The 24,075-nt window shown below is 35.0% G+C and overlaps 1 pseudogene; it reads left to right on the plus strand.

The window, feature by feature from the left end:
* Window positions 1–1,487: 1,487 nt before the first annotated feature.
* Window positions 1,488–23,999, plus strand: LOC100924448 (annotated as a pseudogene).
* The last annotated feature ends 76 nt before the right edge of the window (window positions 24,000–24,075 follow it).

The following is a 24,075-nucleotide window of genomic DNA, read 5'->3' on the forward strand; positions in this document are numbered from 1 at the left end:
GGTTAGGGGGGAGGAACATTGTGTGAATCTTACTCTCATCAGAGTTAGCTCAAAGAAAAATAATTGACATTTGTTTTAGAAAATTCTCTCGCCTCATTAAAAACAGGGAGAGGAAAGGAAAAGAAAAAATTAAGGAAGGAAGGGGAAAAGACTCAAAGGGGAAGGGAGGGTTATAAAGAGGATAAGTATCGTATAAAGAGGGTACACTTACGTTTAAAAGGGAAAAGAGGTTGGGAGGGAAGAATAAAAGCACAATCTGGGTTATGGATGGCAGGAAATACAGATTTAGTAATTCTAACCGTAAATGTGAATGGATGAACTCCCCATAAAGAGAGGCAGATAACGACTGGATCAAAGTCAGAACCTACACTATGTTGTTTACAAGAAACACATTTGAAGCAGGGATGCATATAGGTAAAAGTAAAGCTGGAGCAAAATCTATTATGCTTCAGGTGAAGTCAGAAAACAGGTGCATCCTTATCTCAGATCAAGCAAAGTAAAAATTGATCTAATTAAAAGAGATAAAAGGTACTACATCCTGCTAAAGGGTACTAAACAAACAAGCAAAATCAATAATAAACAATTATGCACCAAGTGGTATGGCACTCCAGCTTCAAAGGAGAGTTAAGAGAGTTGCAAGAAAAATAGCAACAAAACTGTGAGGAGATCTCAACCTTGCACTCTCAGAATTAGACAAATCAAACCACAAAACAAATAAGAAAAGAAATTAAAAAAAATAGAATATTAGAAAAATTAGGTATTTTGGATCTTTGGAAAAAATGAATGGAGATAGAAGAATATACTTTCTTCTCAGCAGTTCATGGAACCTATTCAAAATTGAACCATATATTAGGACATAAAGACCTCAAAATTAAATGCAAGAAAGCAGAAATAGTAAATCTTTCTTTTCATATCATGATGCAATAAAAACTACATTCAACAAATTGGAAATAGACCAAAAAGTAATTGGAAACTAAACAATCTCATCTTAAAGAATGATTGGTGAAGCACAAATTATAGATAAAATTAATAATTCACTCAAAATAACATGATGAGACATCATAAAAATTTGTGGGATCACCAAAGCAGTAATAGAAATTTTATATCCTTAAAAGGCTTACTTGAATAAAACAGAAAGAAAAGATTAATGAATTAAAAACTAAAAAAAACCAAATTAAAACCCCCAATCAAATCTAAATTGGAAATTCTAAATTTAAAAGGAGAAATTAAAAAGAAAGTAAAAAACTATGAACTAATTAATAAAACTAAGTTGGTTCTATGAAAAAGCCAATAAAATGATAAGCCTTTGTAAATCTGATTAGAAAAGGAGGAGAAAATAAATATATCTTAAAAAGAAAGGAGAACTTTCCACCAAGAAGAAAATAAAATTGGTTTTCCAACTTATGAATAAATTTGATAACCTAATGAAATGGATGACACTCCAAAAATACAACTTCCCAAACTAACAAGGAAGAAGTAAATTGCGAATGTCCCATTCGAAAAAGAAAAGAACGGCAATTAAACAACTCCCTAAAAAAATCGGACCAGATGGTTACATGGAATTTTACCAAACATTTAAAGAACAATTGGCCCCAATCTATATTGGGTTGAAAAATAGAATGAAGGTCTACCAAATTCCTTCTAGACACAACATGTTGGATACCCTAAACCAGGTAGGCTGAAAACAGAAAAGAAATTATAGTCAATCCCAATGAAATTGCTAAAATCTTAAATAAGATATTAGCAAAAGACTACAGAAAATCATCTCCAAGATATCACTATGATCAAGTAGGATTTATACCAGAATGGGACTGGTTCAATTTGGAAAACTATCAATATCATGTTAATAACCAAATTAACAAAAACCATTGATCATCTAATAGATGCAGAAAAAAGCATTTGATAAAATCAACATCCATTCTATTAAAAACACTCGTATAGGAATAATGGCTTTCCTAAAATAATCAGCACATCTATTTAAAACCATCAAAGCATTCATATGTAATGGAACAAACTAACCATTTCAATAAGATCTGGAGTGAAACAAGGTTCCCTATCACCATTACATTTAATATTATTAGAAACGCTAGCTATAGCAATAAGAGCTGAGAAAGAGATGAAAAGAATAAAATAGGCAATGAGGAAGCCAAATTATCCTTTGCCGATGACTTGATGGCCTAGGAACCCAAATTCGCTAAAAAGTTATTAAATAATCCAACTTTGCAAGTTACATTTTAAAATAAACACATAAGTCATCAATTCTTATATACTAACAAAATCCAACAGTCAGAGTTACAAAGAAATTCCATTTAAATACTCTTGATTAATAAAATATTTAGGAACTATCTGCCAAGGAAAATCAGAAACTTTGACAAAATTGCCAGACCACTTCCACAAATTAATCTGACAAAACCAATTGGAAAAAATATTAAATGCTCTTGGATAGGGACAAATATAATAAAAGATGAACTTACCTAAACTAATCTATTTAGCGCTATACCAATCAGACTCCCAAAAAAACTATTTAATGACCTAGAAAAAATAATAACAAAGTTCATATGGAAAAAAGGTCCAAGAATTTCAAGGGAAATGAAAAAAACATAATTGGTTACCAAAACTATTTGGTATTGGCTAAAGAATAGATTAGGATCAGTGGAATAGATTGGTTCAGGGATAAAACAGTCAACAAATTAGAACCTAGTCTTTGACAAAAATCCCATTTTGGGATAAGAACTTATGGATAAAAAGCTGGGAAAATTGGAAACTAATTATGGCAGAAACGGCATTGATCCATACTTAACCCTAACACCAAGATAAGGTCCAAAATGGGTTCATGACTGGCATAAAGAATAAATTATTAATAAATTAGAGGAACATGGATGTTTACCTCAGACCTGTGGAAGGGAAGGTTTTGACCAAAACAATCCGAATCATTACTGATCACAAAATAGAAAATTTCGATTATACAAACTGAAAAGTTTTGTACAAATAAAACTAATGCAGACAAGATTAGAAGGAAGCAATAACGGAAAATTTTGCAGTCAAAGGTTCTGATAAAGGCCTCTTCCAAAAATATAGAAATTAACTCTAATTATAAAAAATCAAGCCATTCTCTAATTGAAAAAATGGTCAAAGGATATGAACAGACAATTCTCAGATGAAGAAAGAAACTATTTCTAGTCATATGAAAAGATGCTCCAATCATTATTAATCAGAAATTCAAATTAAGACAACTCTAAGATACCACTACCTGTCCAGATTGGCTAAGATGACAGGAAAAAATGATGATTGTTGGAGGATGTGAAACCCGGGACATTGATTCATTTTGGTGGGTTGGAACGAATCCAACCATTTGGAATAGTTTGGAACTATGTCAAGTTATCCAAACTTGCATACCTGATCCAACAGTGTTACTACTGGGATTATAACCAAAAGATTATAAAGAAGGAGGACCTTGTTTTGAATGTTTGTGGCAAACCCTTTTTTGTATTGGAAACTGGAAACTGAATGGATGTCCATCAGTTGGAGAATAGCTGAATAAATGTGGTATATGAAATTATGGAATTTACTGTTCTGTAAAAATGACCAACAGGATGATTTCAGAAAGGCCTGGGAGACTTCACGAACTAATCTAAGTGAAATAAGCGGACCAGGAGATCATTATATACTTCAAAACAATACTAATGATGACCAGTTCTGATGGATGGCTATCCTCCAACAAGATAACCAAATAATTTCTAATGACAGTAATGAACTGAACTAGCTTACCAGAAAAGAACCTTGGATGACTAAAACCATTACATTGAATTCCCAAATCCCTATATTTATGCACACCTGCATTTGATTTCCTTCACAAGTAATTGTAAATAAATTCAAACAATTTTTTGTACAACAAATAATTTTAGTCATGTATATTATTTATTCAAGGTATATTTAATATATTTAACATCACTGGTCAATACCATTTAGGGATGGGGGGAGTAAGAGGTGAAAAATTGGAACAAGAGGTTTGGCAATTGTTAATGCTGTAAAGTTACCCATGTATATATCCTGTAAATAAAAGGCTAAAAAAAAAAAAAAAGAAATTGGAATGGGTAAGATTCAACAGAAAACAAATGAAGTTGTGACAGGACCAAAAGAAACATTTTAAAGATCATTATATCCATTTTACAGAGTAGTATGATAATATAGAAAAAAGTGATTTATTCTGATTTATAAAGTGGCAAAATGAAAAATTTACCTGGTCAATTCAATACATTTTGAGTGCCTCTGCATGAATTTCAGAAGAACAAGAATAACAATAATCTATATTGTCTTAATTGGGAAAATGAAAATGGTGGGAAATTATTAGGAGAAATGTAGAAGAATGTAGGGAAAATTTCCACCATTGTTTCTCTCCAAAATTTATGTGAAATTATCAATAATAGGTGTCAAAATTTAACTCTAAGTTCATGTTGATTTCACTGAACACTGACTAAATTTTAGCAATTCTTATATTCAGATTCAGTTGCCCTCTTCCTTGGATTTTCAGAACAAAGTTACATATGATCAAGATAACATTTAGGGGTGAAGCCAAGACAGAGAATAGATCCGTATTTTCCTGACTCTTCTTGGTGTGCCTCAGATTAACACCAGGTCAAGTCTCTAAAATGGTTTTGGAGTGACAGATCTAACAAATATTTGGAGTGTAACAAGTTTCCAGCAGAAAATATTTTAGAGGAAATTCAGAAAAGTCTATTTATTTGAACAAGGGGGGAGGTAGCCGAGCACAGATACAGCACAGGGACACTGGGCAGTGTGGCATTACCACTGGGGAATGTACCAGGAGGCTCTTAACCAAAATACAGCAGCATTGGCTACACTGTCCTGGTTGAAAGCCTGTGGATCAGCAGACTAGATGTGAGGCATAGATTACAACTGAGTTGTTTCCCATCACACAAGGCTCTTATAGAATGTAGAAGAGAAGTAGAAGAGGAAAGGAATAAGAAAAGGGCAAGGGCTGTAAAAGAAGAGAGTTATTTGGGGAATTGGTAGAAGCAAAATAATGGGCAGGAGGGAAAAGAGGAAAGGAAAAAGAAAAATATAGTTGGGGGAAAACAAGATGACAAGATGACAGGAAATACAGTCAGCATTTTTTAACTGTGAATGTGAATGGCATGAATTCTACCATAAAATGGAAGCATATAGTAGACTGCATTAAAGGCCAGAATCCTACAATATGTTTACAAGAAATGCATTTAAAGCAGAATGATGCATTCAAAGTAAAGTGAAAAGCTAGAGAAGAATCTATTATGCTTCAGCTGAAGTTAAAAAGAAAAGAAAAGAAAAGCAGGGGTAGCAATCCTGATCTCAGATCAATCAAAGGTAAAAATAGATTTCACTAAAAGAGATAAGGAAGGAAACTACATGTTGCTAAAGAATACAATGAATAATAAAGTGAGATAACATAATTGCATCAAGTGGTATAGCACCCAAACTCCTAGAGGAGAAGTTAAGAGAACTACAAGAAGAAATGACCAGCAAAACTATACTAGTGGGGGAATTTCAAACTTGCTCTATCAGAAATTGATAAACCAAAACATAAAATAAATAAGAAAGAAATTAAGGAGGCAAATAGTGTTCCAGAAAACTTAGGTATGAAAGACCTTTGCGAAAATGCAGACAGTAGGGAGTATGTATTTTTCTTGCCACTTCATGGAATCTATACAAAAATTTAGCATTCATTATGGCATAAAAACCTCAAAATCATATGCAGAAAGGCACAAACAGTAAATGCATTTCCCCCAAATCATGTCACAATAAAAATTACATGCAATAAAAGGCCAGGAGAAAATAAACCAAAAATTAATTGGAAACTAAATAGCCTAATGCCAAATGAAACAACAAATCATAGACACAGTCAACAATTTTTTCCAACAGAATGAGAATAATGAGACTGCATTCCAAAATTTACGCAAATGCAGTCAACCTCGTTCTTAGGGGAAGTTTTATATCTCTCAATTCTTTCTTGTATAAAATAGAGAAAGAGATCAATGAATTGTGCATGCTAAAAAAAGGTAGAAAAAATTAAAATCTACAATTAATTATCAAATTTGAAATTCTGAAAGTAAAAGGAGAGATTAATAAAATTAAAAGTAAGAAAACTATTGAATTAATAATGAAACTGAGATGATTTTATGAAAATCCAACAAAATAAATAAACTTTTAGCTATTTGATTAGAAAAAGGAAAGATAAAATCAAATTGTTAATATCAAAAAACTAAAAGAGAAAACTTTCTCCAAATGACAACGAAGAAATTAGAACAATAATTAGGAGTTATTTTGCTCAACTATATGACAATAAATCTAATAATCTAAAAGAAATGAAGGAATACCTACAAAATATTAGATTCCCCAAGTTAACAGAGGAGGAAACATTACTTAAATTGTCCCATTTTAGAAAAAATAATTGAACAAGCTAATTGTACAATAATTGAATCAACATCCTAAAAACAAACAAACAAACAAACAAACAAAAAACTCCAGGGTCAAATGGATTGACATATGAATTCTACCAAACATTTAAAGAATAATTAATTCAAATACTATACAAATTATTTGGTAAAATAGGGAAAGAAGGTGTTTCTACCAAGATGTTTTTATGTCACAGATCTGGTGCTGATACCTAAACCAGATAGGGTCAAAACAGAGAAAGAAAGTGATAGATGGATTTCCCTAATGTATGTTGATGCTAAAATCTTAAATAAAATATTTGCAAAGATTACAGAAGTTTATTCATAGGAAACTACACCATAACCAAGTAAGATTTATACCAGGAATGTGTGGTTGGTTCAATATTAAGAAAATTATTGTCATAATTGACAATGTCAACAACCAAACTAATATGAATATCTCAATAGATGCAAAAAAAAAGCATTTTGCAAAGTCCAACAACTATTCCTATTAAAAATACTACGATATAAGAACAAATGGAATTTTCCTTAAAATGATCATTAACATCTATTTAAAGCCAAGAGCAAGCATCAAATGTAATGGAGATAACTAAATTATTCCAAATAGCATTTTAAATAGAGTAGAGATGAAACAAAGTTGCCCATTATCATCACCACTGGTCAGTATTATATTAGAAATGTTAGCTTTGGCATTAAGAGAATAAAAAGACATTAAAGTAAGTAGAGTAGGTATTGAGGAAATCAAATTATCACTTTGCAGATGATATGATAGTATACTTGGAGAATCTTAGAGAATTAACTTTAAAAAATTGCAAAAACAATTCACAACTTTAGCATTTGCAGGATACAAAATAAATCCATAGAAATCATCACAATATTTACATGTTACCAACAAAATTCAGCATCATATCCAATGGCACGTTTTGTTTAAAATAATTTCTACAGAAATAAAGTCAGATCAAATCTGTTAAAGACCATTCCTAGATGAAGGGGCAGGCCACTTCTCCAAGAGCCTCCAGAGTTGTGAATCATAAACTTGAAGGAGTTGCAAAACAGACTTTACTGATGCAGGTGTTCCTTGTGGCTTCTGTATCACAGCATATGACACCCAAACATGGGAAATAAGAAGCGCAAGAATTATACAAGAAGAAGCAGCAGCATTCGAGGTTTTTTGTGAGTAGGGTTCTCCCAGAGTTTCTTTGGTAACCCACAGAGAAGGAAAGGAAGAAGAGACCTGGTAAGACTTTTTTAATTGGGGTAATTAGATGGGCCAATACATCGTAAGGCTGAGCCAGGAAACTGATGAGAGACTTATGAAAAATTCCTGTGTTCTGATATGAGAGCCACTTGCCAGTGGCTGCTGGACCTGCTCCTTCACCTAGGCATGGTCCTTAACAATTTCCCATTTTTTGTTTTATAGGAGTGTGATTATTGTCCCTCCAAAGCACGGTCAGTAAGTTTATGCATTAGTTGTTATCAAAGTCCACATGCTAAGGTAGTATGCATGCTAGAGAATGCAAACAGCACTATAGCAGGCGTTGAAATTTGTGAGATACCATGGAGGCAAACTTTCAAATGGAGAAAAGGACTATAGTCAGAACAGGCATGTTAAGGACCATGCCTTGGTGAAGGGGCAGGTCAATTCTCCAAGAGCTTCTGCAGCTATGAATCATAAACTTGAAGGATTTGCAAAGCACCCTTTGTTGATGAAGGTGTTCCTTGTGAATTGGAAATGAAATAAATTGGAGGAAAGAGGGAAGAAGAGAGAAGTCATACAACACAACTGCCTCTCAGTGGAGAGGTCAGAGAATAGCAACTGCCTCTCAGTCTCCTTGTATCATTGTTATCAACTTCTCACATGAGGAGAACCATTCCACAAGTCTGATGTAGATCTCCAGCAGCCACTGGCAAATGGCTCCCATATCACAACATATGGCACCCCAGTGTGAGGACTCTAGAAAGCAGAGGTACCTTTTGTCACCCCAACTTGGGAACTCTAGAAAACACTCTGCAATAATCAATTGGAAAAATATCAAGTACTCATGTGTAGGCAAACCTAATATAATAAAAATGACAACACTACCTAAATTATTTTACTTATTCAATGCGATACCAATCAAACTCCCAAGAAATTATTTTATGGAGTTAGAAAAAATAATAATAAAGTTCATGTGCATCAAGATCAAGAATTTGAAGGGAATTAATTAAAAAATCCAAAAAATTGCTAGTGGCCTAACTTTATCTGATCTAAAATTATATTATAATGCAGCAGTCATCAAAAGAATTTGGTACTAGGCGGAGCCAAGATGGCGGAGAAGACACACGCGTCTTTCTAAGCTCTTCTCTTACCCTCTTTATCAATAATATATCAAGCCTCAAAAATAGTCTTGACTGCTACAATTCGTAAAGATAAGAAGTAGAACAACTCACCGCGAAAAAATCTGCAGTCCTGCCAAAAAAGGTTGGTTCCAGAGGGCCAGGGGAGATCGGCGCAGACTGGGAGAGAAATTAGGTTCCGAGGAGAGTCTCAAACTGAGGGTGAAGGTCACAGATCTCAGCACAAGCGCGCAGCCCCAACCCGCATAAAGGGCTTTTCCTTGGAGTATGATGGATCCTGCACATGGCAGGAGGACGCAGCCAGGGTAGCCTCCAATCTGCCTTCAGGGGGGAGCTCGCTTAGCCATAGAGCTCTTGTTTCCAGGGCCGATTTGCATCAGGCAGAGACACTGGGCAGAGTTATGTGGTGTCTGCGTTCTGCAGTCACGCTGCTAATACTCACAGTCCCACAAGAGGCTCCGCCCAAGGCTGACACTTTCACCACTTAGTCTCTAGCCAAGGGCAATCGATAATCCACTCAGCCCTACTACAGTTTGATAGCTCGAGCTAGTGCTGAATCCACCTCCTGTTGGGGGAAGGGAAAACTCTCACACAGAGCACTCCCCATACCTTGGAGCCGGAAATCGGTTTACATACATCTCCCTATTCTGCAGAGGAAGCTGGTAACCCCTTGCCTAGGAGACTCCACCCTAAAGGCTTTTAAAACATGAATAAAAAAGATGAAAAGAACAATCGACAGCTTCTTATGCAGAAAAAAGAGCAGGTCAAGCAAACCTGAAGAGACCTCAAACAGCAAAAATGCATCAGACTGTCCTCCTTTACAGAATGCTCTCATAGAAGAGGCCATTAAAAGTCTCAAAAGAGAATTAGAAGATAAATGGGAAAGGAAAGAGAAGCCTTTTACAACTAGAGCAACAACTTCCTGAAATACGAATTGGAAAAAATAAAGAATTCACTACAAAGTAGGATTTGTGATCTTGGAAAAGGACAAAGAACTGCAAGAAAGTAGGATCCATGAATTGAAAAGACAAAGAACACGCAAGAAAGTAGGATCTGTGAATTGAAAAGAAAATAATTCACTAAAAAAACAAATTAGTGAAATGGAAAAAATTCCACAGACCAAAACAATACATTCAAAACCTCAATTGACATATACAGGAAAGAAGTAAAAAAGCTATTGAAGAAAATAATTTTTAAAATTAGAACTGAACAAATTGAAATTAATGATTCATTGAGACAGCATGAACTCAGTCAAGCAAAACAAAAAAAAATGACAAACTGGAAAAACCACGAATTATCTACTTGCAAAACACAGACTTGGAAAATAGATCTAGAGAGATAATCTGAGGATTTATTGGACTTTCTGAAAACTATGATGAAAAAAAGAGCCTAGATACTATTTTACAAGAAATCATCAAAGAGAACTGCAGATGTAATTGAATCAGAAGGTAAAATAGGTATTGAAAGAATTCATCGAACACCTTCTGAAAGAAACCCTAAAATAAAACCTCTAAGGAATATTGTGGCAAAAATTTCAGAACTATAAGATTAAGGAAAAATTTTACAAGCAGCCAAAAACCATTTAAATACTGAGGTGCACAATAAGGATCACCTCAAGATCTGCATGCTTCTACATTAAAGGAAAGAAGGCCTGAATATGATATTCTGAAAGGCACAAGAACTTGAGATGCAGCCAAGAATAAACTACCCAGCTAAGTTGAGCATTTTCTTCCAGGGAAGAAGATGGATATTTAATGAAACAAATGAATTCCATTTGTTTCTGAAGAAAAACCAGAACTAAAACAAAAATTTGATCTCCAAGAATAGAACTCAAGAGATGCAGAAAAGGTAAAAATAACTCTTGAGAATTGTATTTCTAGTTGTGGATATACAAAAAGAATACATGTATAATTTGATTGTACATGATCAAGCATAAAAAAGGGAAGTAGATATGGAAAAGGGATGATGGCAGAATAAGGTGGAAGTGAGGGATAAAAAGAGGGGAACCACATCCCACAAAGAGGCTAAGGAAACTTATCATATCTGAGGGAATTCTAGAGAGGGGAGGAACATTGTGTGAATCTTACTCTCATCAGAGTTGGCTCAAAGAAAAAATAATTGACATTTGTGTTTAGAGAAAATTTCTCCGCTCATTAAAAACGGGGAGAGAAAAGGGAAAGAAAGAGTAATAAGGGAAGGAAGGAGGAAAGACCTAAAGGGGGAGGGAGGGATTATAAGAGGGATAAGTACTGATACAAGAGGGGACATAAGTTAAAAGGGGAAAGAGGGTTGTGGGGAGGCAAGAATAAGTAAAGCACAATCTGGGGTTATTAGATGCAGGAAATACAGATTTAGTAATTCTAACCGTAAATGTAAATGGGATGAACTCCCCAAAGAGGAGGCAGATAGCAGACTGATCAAAAGTCAGAACCCTACAATATGTTGTTTACAAGAAACACATTTAAAGCAGGGGATGCTATAGAGTAAAAGTAAAAAGGCTGAGCAAAATCTATTATGCTTCAGGTGAGTCAAAAAAGAGGGGGTAGCCATCCTTATCTCAGATCAAGCAAAAGTAAAATTGATCTAATTAAAAGAGATAAGGAAGGTAACTACATCCTGCTAAAGGGCAGCATAAACAACGAAGCAATATCAATATTAAACATATATGCACCAAGTGGTATGGCACTCAACTTCCTAAAGGAGAGTTAAGAGAGTTGCAAGAGAAATAGACAACAAAACTGTAATAGTAGGAGATCTCAACCTTTGCACTCTCAGAATTAGACAAATCAAACCACAAAACAAATAAGAAAGAAATTAAAGAAGTAAATAGAATATTAGAAAATTAGGTATGTTGGATCTTTGGAGAAAATTGAATGGAGATAGAAGTGAATATACTTTCTTTCCTCAGCAGTTCATGGAACCTATTCAAAAATTGACCATATTAGGACATAAAGACCTCAAAATTAAATGCAAGAAAGCAGAAATAGTAAATGCTTTCTTTTCAGATCATGATGCAATAAAAACTACATTCAACAAAAAGTTAGGGGGAAATAGACCAAAAAGTAATTGGAAACTAAACAATCTCATCTTAAAGAATGATTGGGTGAAGCAGCAAATTATAGATAAAATTAATAATTTCACTCAAGATAATGACAATGATGAGACATCATACCAAAATTTGTGGATGCAGCCAAAGCGGTAATAAGAGGGAATTTTATATCCTTAGAGGCTTACTTGAATAAAACAGAGAAAGAAAAGATTAATGAATTGGGCTTGCAACTAAAAAAACTAAAAAAAGACCAAATTAAAAACCCCCAATCAAATACTAAATTGGAAATTCTAAAATTAAAAGGAGAAATTAAAAATATTGAAAGTAAAAAACTATTGAACTAATTAATAAAACTAAGAGTTGGTTCTATGAAAAGCCAATAAAATAGATAAGCCTTTGGTAAATCTGATTAGAAAAAGGAGGAGGAAAATGAAATTAGTAGTCTTAAAAATGAAAAGGAGAACTTTCCACCAATGAAGAGGAAATTAGAGAAATAATAAGAGTTATTCTGCAACTTTATGCCAATAAATTTGATAACCTAAGTGAAATGGATGACTACTCCAAAAATACAGACTTCCCAGACTAACAGAGGAAGAAGTAAATTGTTGAATAGTCCCATTTCAGAAAAGGAAATAGAACAGGCAATTAAACAACTCCCCTAAGAAAAATCCCCAGGACCAGATGGATTTACATGTGAATTTTACCAAACATTTAAAGAACAATTGGCCCTAATGCTATATAAATTATTTGATAAAATAGGGAATGAAGGAGTCCTACCAAATCTCTTCATGACACAGACATGGTACTGATACCTAAACCAGGTAGGCTGAAAACAGAGAAAGAAAATTATAGACCAATCTCCTATCGATATTGATGCTAAAATCTTAAATAAGATATTAGCAAAAGACTACAGAAAATCATCTCCAAGATAATACACTATGATCAAGTAGGATTTATACCAGGAATGCAGGGCTGGTTCAATATTAGAAAACTATCAAGATAATTGGCCATGTCAATAACCAAATTAACAAAACCATATGATCATCTCAATAGATGCAGAAAAGCATTTGATAAAATCCAACATCCATTCCTATTAAAAAACACTTGAGAGTATAGGAATAAAATGGATCTTTCCTAAAATAATCAGCAGCATCTATTTAAAACCATCAGTAAGCATCATATGTAATGGAGACAAACTGCAACCATTCCCAATAAGATCTGGAGTGAAACAAGGTTTCCCAATATCACCATTACTATTTAATTTTGTATTAGAAATGCCAGCTTTAGCAATAAGAGCTGAGAAAGAGATTAAAGGAATAAGAATAGGCAATGAGGAAGCCAAATTATCACTCTTTGCCGATGACATGATGGTATACTTAGAGAACCCCAGAGATTCTGCTAAAAAGTTATTAGAAATAATCCACAACTTTAGCAAAGTTGTTGGTTATAAAATAAACCCACATAAGTCATCAGCATTCTTATATATCACTAACAAAATCCAACATGTCAGAGTTACAAAGAGAAATTCCATTTAAAGTAACTACTGATAATATAAAATATTTAGGAATCTATCTGCCAAGGGAAAAATCAGAAACTTTATGAGCAAAATTACAGACCACTTTTCACACAAATTAAGTCTGATCTAACCAATTGAAAATATTAAATGCTCTTGGATAGGGCGAGCAAATATAATAAAGATGAAATATTACCTAAACTAATCTATTTATTTAGCGCTATACCAATCAGACTCCCAAAAACTATTTTAATGACCTAGAAAAAATAACAATAAAGTTCATATGGAAAACAAAAGGTCAAGAATTTCAAGGGAATTAATGAAAAAAATCAAATGATGGTGGCTTAGCTGTACCAGATCTAAAATTATATTATAGAGCAGCAGTTACCAAAACTATTTGGTATTGAGCTAAGGAATAGATTAGTTGATCAGTGGAATAGATTAGGTTCATGGATAAAACAGTCAACAAATATAGCAACCTAGTCTTTGATCAAACCCAAAGATCCCAGCTTTTGGGATAAGAACTTACTGTTTGATAAAAATTGCTGGGAAAATTGAAACTAATATGGCAGAAACTAGGCATTGATCCATACTTAACGCTCGTATACCAAGATAAGGTCAAAATGGGTTCATGACCTAGGCATAAAGAATGAAATTATTAATACATTAGAGGAACATAGGATAGTTTACCTCTCAGACCTGTGGAAGGGAAGGTTTTATGACCAAAGCAGAACTAGAGATCATTACTGATCACAAAATAGAAAATTTCGATTATACCAAACTGAAAAGTTTTTGTACAAACAAAACTAATGCAGACAAGATTAGAAGGGAAGCAATAAACTGGGAAAATATTTTTACAGTCAAAGGTTCTGATAAAGGCCTCATTTCCAAAATATATAGAGAATTAACTCTAATTTATAAAAAATCAAGCCATTCTCCAATTGAAAAATGGTCAAAGGATATGAACAGACAATTCTCAGATGAAGAAATTGAAACTATTTCTAGTCATATGAAAAGATGCTCCAAGTCATTATTAATCAGAGAAATGCAAATTAAGACAACTCTAAGATACTCACTACACACCTGTCAGATTGGCTAAGATGACAGGAAAAAATAATGATGATTGTTGAGGGATGTGGGAAAACTGGGACATTGATTCATTGTTGGTGGAGTTGTGAACGAATCCAACCATTTTGAGAGTAGTTTGGAACTATGCTCAAAAAGTTATCAAACTGTGCATACCCTTTGATCCAGCAGTGTTACTACTGGATTATATCCCAAAGAGATTATAAAGAAGGGAAAGGGACCTGTATGTGCACGAATGTTTGTGCAGCCCTTTTGTAGTGGCTAGAAACTGAAACTGAATGGATGTCCATCAGTTGGAGAATGGCTGAATAAATTGTGGTATATGAAAATTATGGAATATTACTGTTCTGTAAGAAATGACCAACAGGATGATTTCAGAAAGGCCTGGAGAGACTTACAGAACTGATGCTGAGTGAAATGAGCAGGACCAGGAGATCATTATATACTTCAACAACAATACTAGATGATGACTAGTCCTGATGGATCAGGCCATCCCTCAGCAACAAGATCAACCAAATCATTTCTAATGGAGCAGTAATGAACTGAACTAACTATACCCAGAAAAAGAACTCTGGGAGATGACTAAAAACCATTACTTGAATTCCCAGTCCCTATATTTATGCACACCTGCATCTTTTGATTTCCTTCACAAGCTAATTGTACAATAATTCAGAGTCTGATTCTTTTTGTACAGCAAAATAATGTTTTGGTCATGTATACTTATTGTGTATCTAAGTTATATTTTAATATATTTAACATCTACTGGTCATCCTGCCATCTAGGGGAGGGGGTGGGGGGGGTAAGAGGTGAAAAATTGGAACAAGAGGTTTGGCAATTGTTAATGCTGTAAAGTTACCCATGTATATATCCTGTAAATTAAAGGCTATTAAATAAAAAAAAAAAAAAAAAAAAAAAAGAATTTGGTACTGGCTTAGAAATTTGTTAATTTGCTAATTGTATAAATTGTAAGTTCTATAAATTTTATAAATAAGACACAATGGTCATTGACTACAATAATTTAATGTTTGAGAAAGACCTCAGCTTTGGGGATAAGAGCTCCATTATTTGACAAAAATTGCTGGGAAAATTCAAAATTAGTATGGCAAAAATTAGGCTTTGAAGCACACCTAACACTATTTCCCAAAATAAGGTCCAAAGGGGTCAATAATTTAGTCATAAAGAGTGATATTATAAACAAATTAGAATAACAAAGTATAATTTACCTCTCAGATCTGTAGAGAAGAAAAGAATGTGAGGCCAAAGAACTGTAGTACATCATTTAATACAAAATGAATAGTTTTGATTATATTAAGTTAAAAAGCTTTTGTACAAATAAAACCAATGCAGACAAGATTAGAAGAGAAGCAATAAACTGTTGGAATCTTTACAAATTGTTAAGCCAATGGTGTGGATAGAGACAATAATTATCTAATTTGGCATGGTTCAATATGATTGATTTGATCTTAGAAGGAGATATTTTGGGCCAGAACTTGAAACAAGGTATTAAGTACAACTGATAGAAACAATGCTTGTGTTCACACCTTTAGAGAGCTTATAAGTATCTAAGTACTCAATGGAGTTCACACCGTTTGTGAGATTTCAGGGCTTAGTATGGCTTAGTATGAGATATCCTAATTTACACCTCCCTTAGGGCCAGAGAGCACTCTGGGAGATAACCCAGAATCCCTCTCTCTCCAGAAGGAAGAGTTAACCTTTGGGAGATCATATATGTACAGGAAACTCTTAGAGCTTGGGAGAGTTTTCTTGGGAACATTGACTGGGGTCGGAGAGGAGTACTCTGGGAGGAAGCCCACAAACCCTATCTCTGAGGCAAGAGAGATTTCATTGCATCTTCTACCTTGGTGCTGGCTGGAGTCAGAAGGACAAACCTTTGGATATGGAGACATTTTGAACAGAGCTCTTAGAACCAAGCAGAGAGATAGGCCTGAGCTAACCGGGCTATATTGAAGAAAACAATAAAAGATCTGAACTTTTATCACCTGGTTGTGTTTTGGAAAAAGAACACCAACAATAAACTAGGAAAAACTTTTACATTCAAGGATTCTGATTAAGACCTCATTTCTAAAATGTATAGAGAATTTATTCAAATATAAGAATTCAAACTATTCTCCAACTGATAAATGGTCAAAGGATAGGAACAGACAATTTTAGATAAAGAAATTGAAACCATTTCTAGTCATGAAAAAGTGCTCCAAGTCACTTTTGATCAGATGAATACAAATTAAGACAACTCTGGGGTACCACTAAAAACCTCTCAGATTGGCTAAGATGACCAGAAAAGATAATGATGAATGTTGGAGGGAATTTGGGAAAACTGGGATACATTTGTGGTAGTGTTGTGAATTGATTGAATGATTCTGCAGAGCAATTTTGAACTATGCTCAAAGGGCTATCAAACTCTGCATTCCATTTGATCCAGATATATTTATAGTGGGCTTGTATCCCAAAAAAGAGCATAAATGAGTGAAAGGGACCTGCATGTACAAAAGTGTTTGTGGCCATTTTTTTTTAGTGGCAAGCAATTGGAAACTGGCTGGAATGCCCATCAGTTGGAGAATGGCTGAATAAATTAGGGTATATTGATGTCGTGAAATGTTATTGTTCTATAATTATTGATCATTAGGATGATTTCTTTTTTATTTTTTTAAATGTAACTTTTTATTGACAGAACATATGCCTAGGTAATTTTTTACATTATCCCTTACACTCACTTCTGTTCTGACTTTTCTCTTCCCTCCCTCCAACCCCTCCCCTAGATGGCAAGCAGTCTTATATATGTTAAATATGTTAGCGTATATCCTAGATACAATATATGTGTACAGAACCAAACAGTTCTCTTGTTGCACAGTAAGAATTGGATTCAGAAGGTAAAAATAACCAGAGAAGAAAAAACAAAAATGCAAACAGTTTACACTCATTTCCCAGTGTTCTTTCTTTGGGTGTAGCTGCTTCTGTCCATTATTGATCAACTGGAACTGAATTAGATCTTCTCTTTGTTGAAGATATCCACTTCCATCAGAATACATCCTCATACAATATCATTGTTGAAGTATATAATGATCTCCTGGTTCTGCTCATTTCACTTCACATCAGTTCTTATAAGTCTCTCCAAGCCTCTCTGTATTCATCCTGCTGATCATTTCCTACAGAACAACAATATTCCATGAATTACAATATTCATAACATTCATATACCACAATTTACCCAACCATTCTCCAATATATGGGCATCCATTCATTTTCCAGTTTCCAGCTACTACAAACAGACGGCGCGCCACAACATTTTGGCACATACAGGACCCTTTCCCTTTAGTATTTCTTTGGGATATAAGCCCAGTAGTAACATTACTGGATCAAAGGGTATGCACAGTTTGATAACTTTTTGGGCATAATTCCAGATTGCTCTCCAGAATGGTTGAATTCGTTCACAACTCCACCAACAATGCATCAATGTCCCAGTTTTCCTGCATCCCCTCCAACATTCATCATTATTTTTTCCTGTCGTCTTAGCCAATCTGACAAATATGTAGTAGTATTTCAGAGTTTTCTTAATTTGCATTTCTTTGATCAATAGTGATTTGGACTTTCATATGAGTGGAAATAGTTTCAATTTCATCATCTGAAAATTATCTGTTCATATCCTTTGACCATTTATCAATTGGAGAATGGCTTGAATGATTTGGAACATTCTTTCATATGAGTGGTAATAGTTTCAGTTTCATCATCTGAAAATTGTCTGTTCCTATCCTTTGACCATTTATCAATTGGAGAATGACTTGATTTCTTATAAATTAGAGTCAATTCTCTATATATTTTTGAAATGAGGCCTTTATCAGAATCTTTAACTGTAAAAATGTTTTCCCAGTTTGTGACTTCCCTTCTAATTTTGCTTGCTTTGTTTTGTTTGTATAAAGGCTTTTTAATTTGATGTAATCAAAATTTCTACTTTGTGATCAATAATGATATCTAGTTCTTCTTTGGTCACAAATTCCTTCCTCCTCCAAAAGTCTGAATTTTACCTCTGTTATCCTATGTTCTCTAATTTATTTATGATCTCATTTTTTTATGTCTAAATCATGGACTCATTTTGATCTTATCTTGGTATATGGTGTTATGTGTGGGTAGGATGATTTCAAAGAGGCTCACATGAAGAGACTAACATGAAATGATGCTAGTCTCAGACTGTCTCTGAGAAACATTATCACCACATCCTGGATCCTGTTCTATCCACTGCCTAATAGTCTTGGTCTTATACTTAAACCTATGCTAATCACTTCCTTGTCCTTAGATTTCATTTTTTTTTAATGATTTTGCTTTTGTGTTTAATCTCCAAGTTTAACCTGCTATGAGTTTTGAGGCATGGCATAGCCAAAAGGAATAGAAATAGTTTCCCATGTTTACCTTTATAGTTACAAGTGCTGATGTTTAAAAGAAAGAGTTACAATATTAAGTTAGCAAGATGTCCACCTCAGGACTTTTTGGCTTCATGGAAGTTTGTGGGGTTTATAGGCACATACATTAAAAATACAAAGAAAGCTGAGGGCAGTTTGAGTTCAACACATTCCTGAAAGCAAGATAGGCTAACGACTTGCCCAAAGTCTCATAATTATGGTAATAGGAACAAATCAAAGGAAGAGAAATACAGGGATTATTATTGTCAGGTTATAGCTGAGTAGAGTAAACAATTATCTGGAAAAATGTTTGTAATGACAAGTGATTTTCCTGTAAAATATCTCCATTTCTATGTACTAAAAACTTTTATCAACAATTAATGCTTTTATGTTAACCAGTATCTTTTCCCTCAGGTCCTTTTTCTGTCTACAAATTCACACTGCCATGAATAATATATTAAATCTTTAAACCATCATTGTTAATGAGAACTAGGGGAAAAGTTCCTAAGAACCTAAGAAACCTAAGAGTCTGATGTGGTTGGCAATGGAGGCAGGAAATGTCACTGAAAGAGACTAATAATAGTCTTGATAAGAATCTTAAAAGTGAGGTTATGTAAATATTGTTGCCCTACTGGACAAATGAGAAAATTTGAACTTCATACCTTGCCTATTTCTAATATTATTCCAAGCTAGGACTTGACCTAAGGCCTTAAAATTTAAATGTATCCCCCTATGTCATAATAGTTCTCGAAGTTAAGATAGAGTATCAAAAGCAAATTTCAGTTTCATCTCATTTTATCACAAGACTGGTTCTGTTGCCAGGGCTTCAGGAGTTCTTCATTTGCTATACGTAACAATGCTCCACACTTTGTGGAGTATCCCCCTGTTCACTTACCATCCTTAAAAAAATAATCAACAGTCTCTAATTGAGAGAACATTAGATTTGGAATCAAAGAAATTTAATTTGAATTAAAATTTTAGAAAAAAATTTAGAAATTTATTAGCCGAAGATGGCAGAGAAGGCACACACGACTTTCTAAGCTCCTCTCATTCCACTCATAACCAACTATTTTATCCAGCCTCAGAAATAGCTCTTCACTACTTAAATTCATGAAGATCAGAAACATACAACTTACCAACTGAAATCAATCTGGAAGATCGCCAGGAAAGTTTTGTCCTGAGGAGACAGGAACAGACTAGCACAGGCTATGAGAGAGAGACTAGCATCCTGAGCAGACCAAGGGTGGGGGTGATCTCTGTGGCTAGAGAAGTTATAGAGACTACTCTGCTATAGGCTAACGGCTCGGCCTTGATTACAAAGCAGTAAACTGGAAGAGAAATTAAAACCTAAAACAGAGGGTACTCTAAAAAAACGCCAGAACCTAACAAGATCTGGCTGTAACTACTCAAACCCGGAAGTGACTCAGGCAGACTGAAATGCAACCCTACAGCCACATCCTGCAATTCAGGGCTTTTTCAGGGGCAATTACAAACCCACACAGCAGGGGAGCACATCCTCAGCAACCTCTATTCGGCACAGTGGGGAGCTCAGCCTGGTGCAATATGTATCTCCCTGCTTTAAATATATTTCCTTTAAACAACATATTGTAGGGTTCTGACTTTTGATCCAGTCTGCTATCTGCCTCCACTTTATGGGAGAAGTCATCCCATTCACATTTACAGTTAAAATGACTAATTATGTATTTCCTGCCATTTTGTTATCCCCAGATTATGTTTTTCTTTTACTTACTCCACCTAACCCTCTTTCCCAGTTTTAAACTTATTTGCCCCACTTGCATCATGCCGCTCTCCCTTTTTATGATCCCTCTCTCCCCATTTTTGAACATCTTCCCTTTCCTTGTAACCTTCCCTTATTATTCTTTTTCTTTTCCCTTTTCCTCTCTCCTTTTTTAATGTGGAGAGAGAGGATTTTCTGTAAAACAAGTAAGTCAAAAAACCATTACATTGAATTCCCAATCCCTATATTTATGCCCACCTGCATTTTTGATTTCCTTCACAAGCTAATTGTACAATATTTCAGAGTCTGATTCTTTTTGTACAGTAAAATAATGGTTTGGTCATGTATATTTATTGTGTATCTAATTTATATTTTAATATATTTAACATCTACTGGTCATCCTGCCATCTGGGGGGGGGGTAAGAGGTGAAAAATTGGAACAAGAGGTTTGGCAATTGTTAATGCTGTAAAGTTACCCATGCATATAACCTGTAAATAAAAGGCTATTAAATAAATTTAAAAAAAAAAACAAAAAACAAGTAAGTCAGTTATTTTCTCTTTGCACCAAATCTGATAAGAGTAACATTCACACAATCATCCTCCCCCTATCTGAGTTCCCTCAGATATGAGAAGTTTCCTTTGCCTCTTCATGGGATGTAATTTCCCTCTTTTTATCCTACCTTTCTCCCTTTTCTGACATTATCCCTTTTCCATTTCTACTTCTCTTTTTATATCAGTAAAATCAAATTATACATATAGTCTTTTTGTATATCCACAAAAGAAATATAATTCTCAAGAGTTCCTTTTACCTTTTCTGCATCTCTTGAGTCCTATGGTTGGAGATCAAAAGTTTAGTTCTTGTTTTTTCCTTAGAAACAAATGGAATTCATCTATTTCATTAAATGTCCATCTTCTTCCCTGAAAGAAAATACTTAGCTTAGCTGGGTAGTTTATTCTTGCCTGCATTCCAAGTTCTTTTGCCTTTCAGAATATCAGATTCCAGGCTCTTCGATCCTTTAGTGTGGAGGCAGCCAGATCTTGGGTGATCCTTATTGTGGCACCTTGGTTTTTAATTTTTTTTTTCTGGCTGCTTGTAATATTTTTTCCTTAATCTGATAGTTCTGAAATTTGGCCACAATATTCCTTGGAGTTTTTATTTTAGTGTCTCTTTCAGAAGGTGTCCAATGAATTCTTTGATGCCTATTTTACCTTCTGATTCTATTACCTCTGAACAGTTCTCTTTGATGATTTCTTGTAAAATAGTATCTAGGCTCTTTTTTTCATCATAATTTTCAGAAAGTCCAACAATCCTTGGATTATCTCTCCTTAATCTATTTTCCAGGTCTGTCATTTTTTCCAAGTAGATATTTCATGGTTTTTTTTTTCCAATTTGTCATTTTTTTTTTTTTTTTGGTTTTGCTTGACTGATTCTTGCTGTCTCAATGAATCATTAGTTTCTATTTGTTCAGTTCTGATTGTTAATGAATTATTTTCTTCATTAACTTTTTTTTTACTTCTTTCCATATATGTCCAATTAAGTTTTTAAATGAATTGTTTTGCTCTATGGAGTTTTTATTTTTTTTCCAATTCACTAATTTTTTTTAGTGAATTATTTTCTTTTTCCTATTCACAGATCCTACTTTCTTGCAAGTTCTTTGTCTTTTCCAATCCAACAAATCTTACTTTCTTGTTCATAAATCTTACTTTCCAGAGATTTTTTTTTTTACCTTTTCCAATTCATATTTCAAAGATTCTGTTTCCTTTTCCCATTTTTCTTCTAACTCTCTTTTGAGACTTTTAATGGTTTCTTCTATGAGAGTGTTATTGTAAATAGGGACAGGTAACATTGCCCTTTCAGGAATTATCTGGTGACTATTTGCTATTAGTCTCTTTGGGGTTGCAGACGTGCTCTTTTTCTGTATAGAAGCTATCAATTATCCTTTTCATTATTTTAAGCCTTTAGGGTATGACTTCAAGGCAAGGGGGTTACCAGCTTCCTCTGCAGAGCAGGAAGAGATGCAAACTGGTTTCTGGAGTGTTCTGAGTGAAAGTATCACCTTCCCCCAACTGGAGGTGATTTAGTATGGGTGATTAAGCCCAGTGGAGAACTGCTGTGTGGTTTAGCGATTGCCCTAAGGCTAGAGACTAAGTGGTGAAAGTGTCACTGCCCCAAGCCAGAGCCCCTTCTGCTGCCGTGGGTATAAGTCGCTGACCAGTGAAGAGCCCTACTCCAATGAAAGTCTGTGCCCAGAAGCCTCTGCCCAGAAGCAAATCACCCTGCAAAAGTTCTATTGCCCCAAGCCAAGCCCCACACTGTGCAGATTAGAGGTTGCCCCGGGCTGTCTCACTTCTGGTTTAGGGCTCCACTCAGAGCCTCTAGTTTTCCCCTGCCCAAGCTAATCTTCTCCCAAGCCCCTCAGAACAAACCTTTTCTGGGGAGATTTCAGATAATCTTAGGCTGGTGAGTTGTTGTGCTTCTAATCTTTATGAGTTGTTGCAGCCAAGTCCTATTTTTGAGGCTGGATATAATATTGATTGTGAGGGTAGGAGAGGAGCTTAGAAAGTTGCATGTGCCTTCTCTGCCATCTTGGCTCCACCTCCCCTCCCCCATAAGACTGATCTTAACACTAACAATCTCTAGGTTGGTGATAAACTGGATTCTAACTATGTGCTGAGTTCTCGTGTTCAAATTGGTCATAGAATCCGGGCATTCTGCCTGCCTTCACATTGTAGCTGAGGCGAATGCTGTGCCATAGAAAAACTCTCTGTTGAAGCTCTGGCCAGTCTGAAAGGTGATCTGAATGGGAAGTACTATGTTTTGAAGAACATAACTGAGCAGGTACATCAGTAGCTGATTGATGACCACGTCCTCTTTGAAAAGCCTGTCTCCCCCCTCCTCTTGGCATCTGGCATGCCAGGGGCATTTGGCACAATGAAAACATCACTTTTCTGTTGTGGATCAATGAAGAAGATCACCTGAGGGTTATCTCCATGCAGAAGGGAGGTAACATGAAGGAGGTGTTCACCTGGTTCTGCACAGGGTTCACGCAGATTGAAACATTTTTAAGACCAAGAAGTACAAGTTTATGTGGAACCCCACCTTGGGCTACATTCTGACCTGCCCCTTCAACCTTGGCACAGGCCTGTGTGCAGGTGTCCTTATCAAACTTCCCCACCTGGGCAAGTATGAGAAGTTTGGCGAGATAATGAAGAAACTGAGGCTGCAGAAAAGGGGCACAGATGGAGTGGACACAGCAGCTGTGGGCAGTGTATTTGACATCTCCAACACTAACCAACTGGGCTTCTCAGTGGTAGAACTAGTGCAGATGGTGCTAGATGCCATGAAGTTGCTCATTGAGATGGTGAAGCATTTGGAGCAGGGACAAGACATTGATGACCTTATGCCAGCCTAGAAATGAGCAGTTGGCCCCCTGAATTCTGTACTCCTTAATTTATTAGATGAATGAAGGAACCATCCTTCCTGCCAGT

This window comes from Sarcophilus harrisii, chromosome 2 (genome assembly GCF_902635505.1).
Source record: "Sarcophilus harrisii chromosome 2, mSarHar1.11, whole genome shotgun sequence".
NCBI classification, from domain to species: Eukaryota; Metazoa; Chordata; class Mammalia; order Dasyuromorphia; family Dasyuridae; genus Sarcophilus; species Sarcophilus harrisii.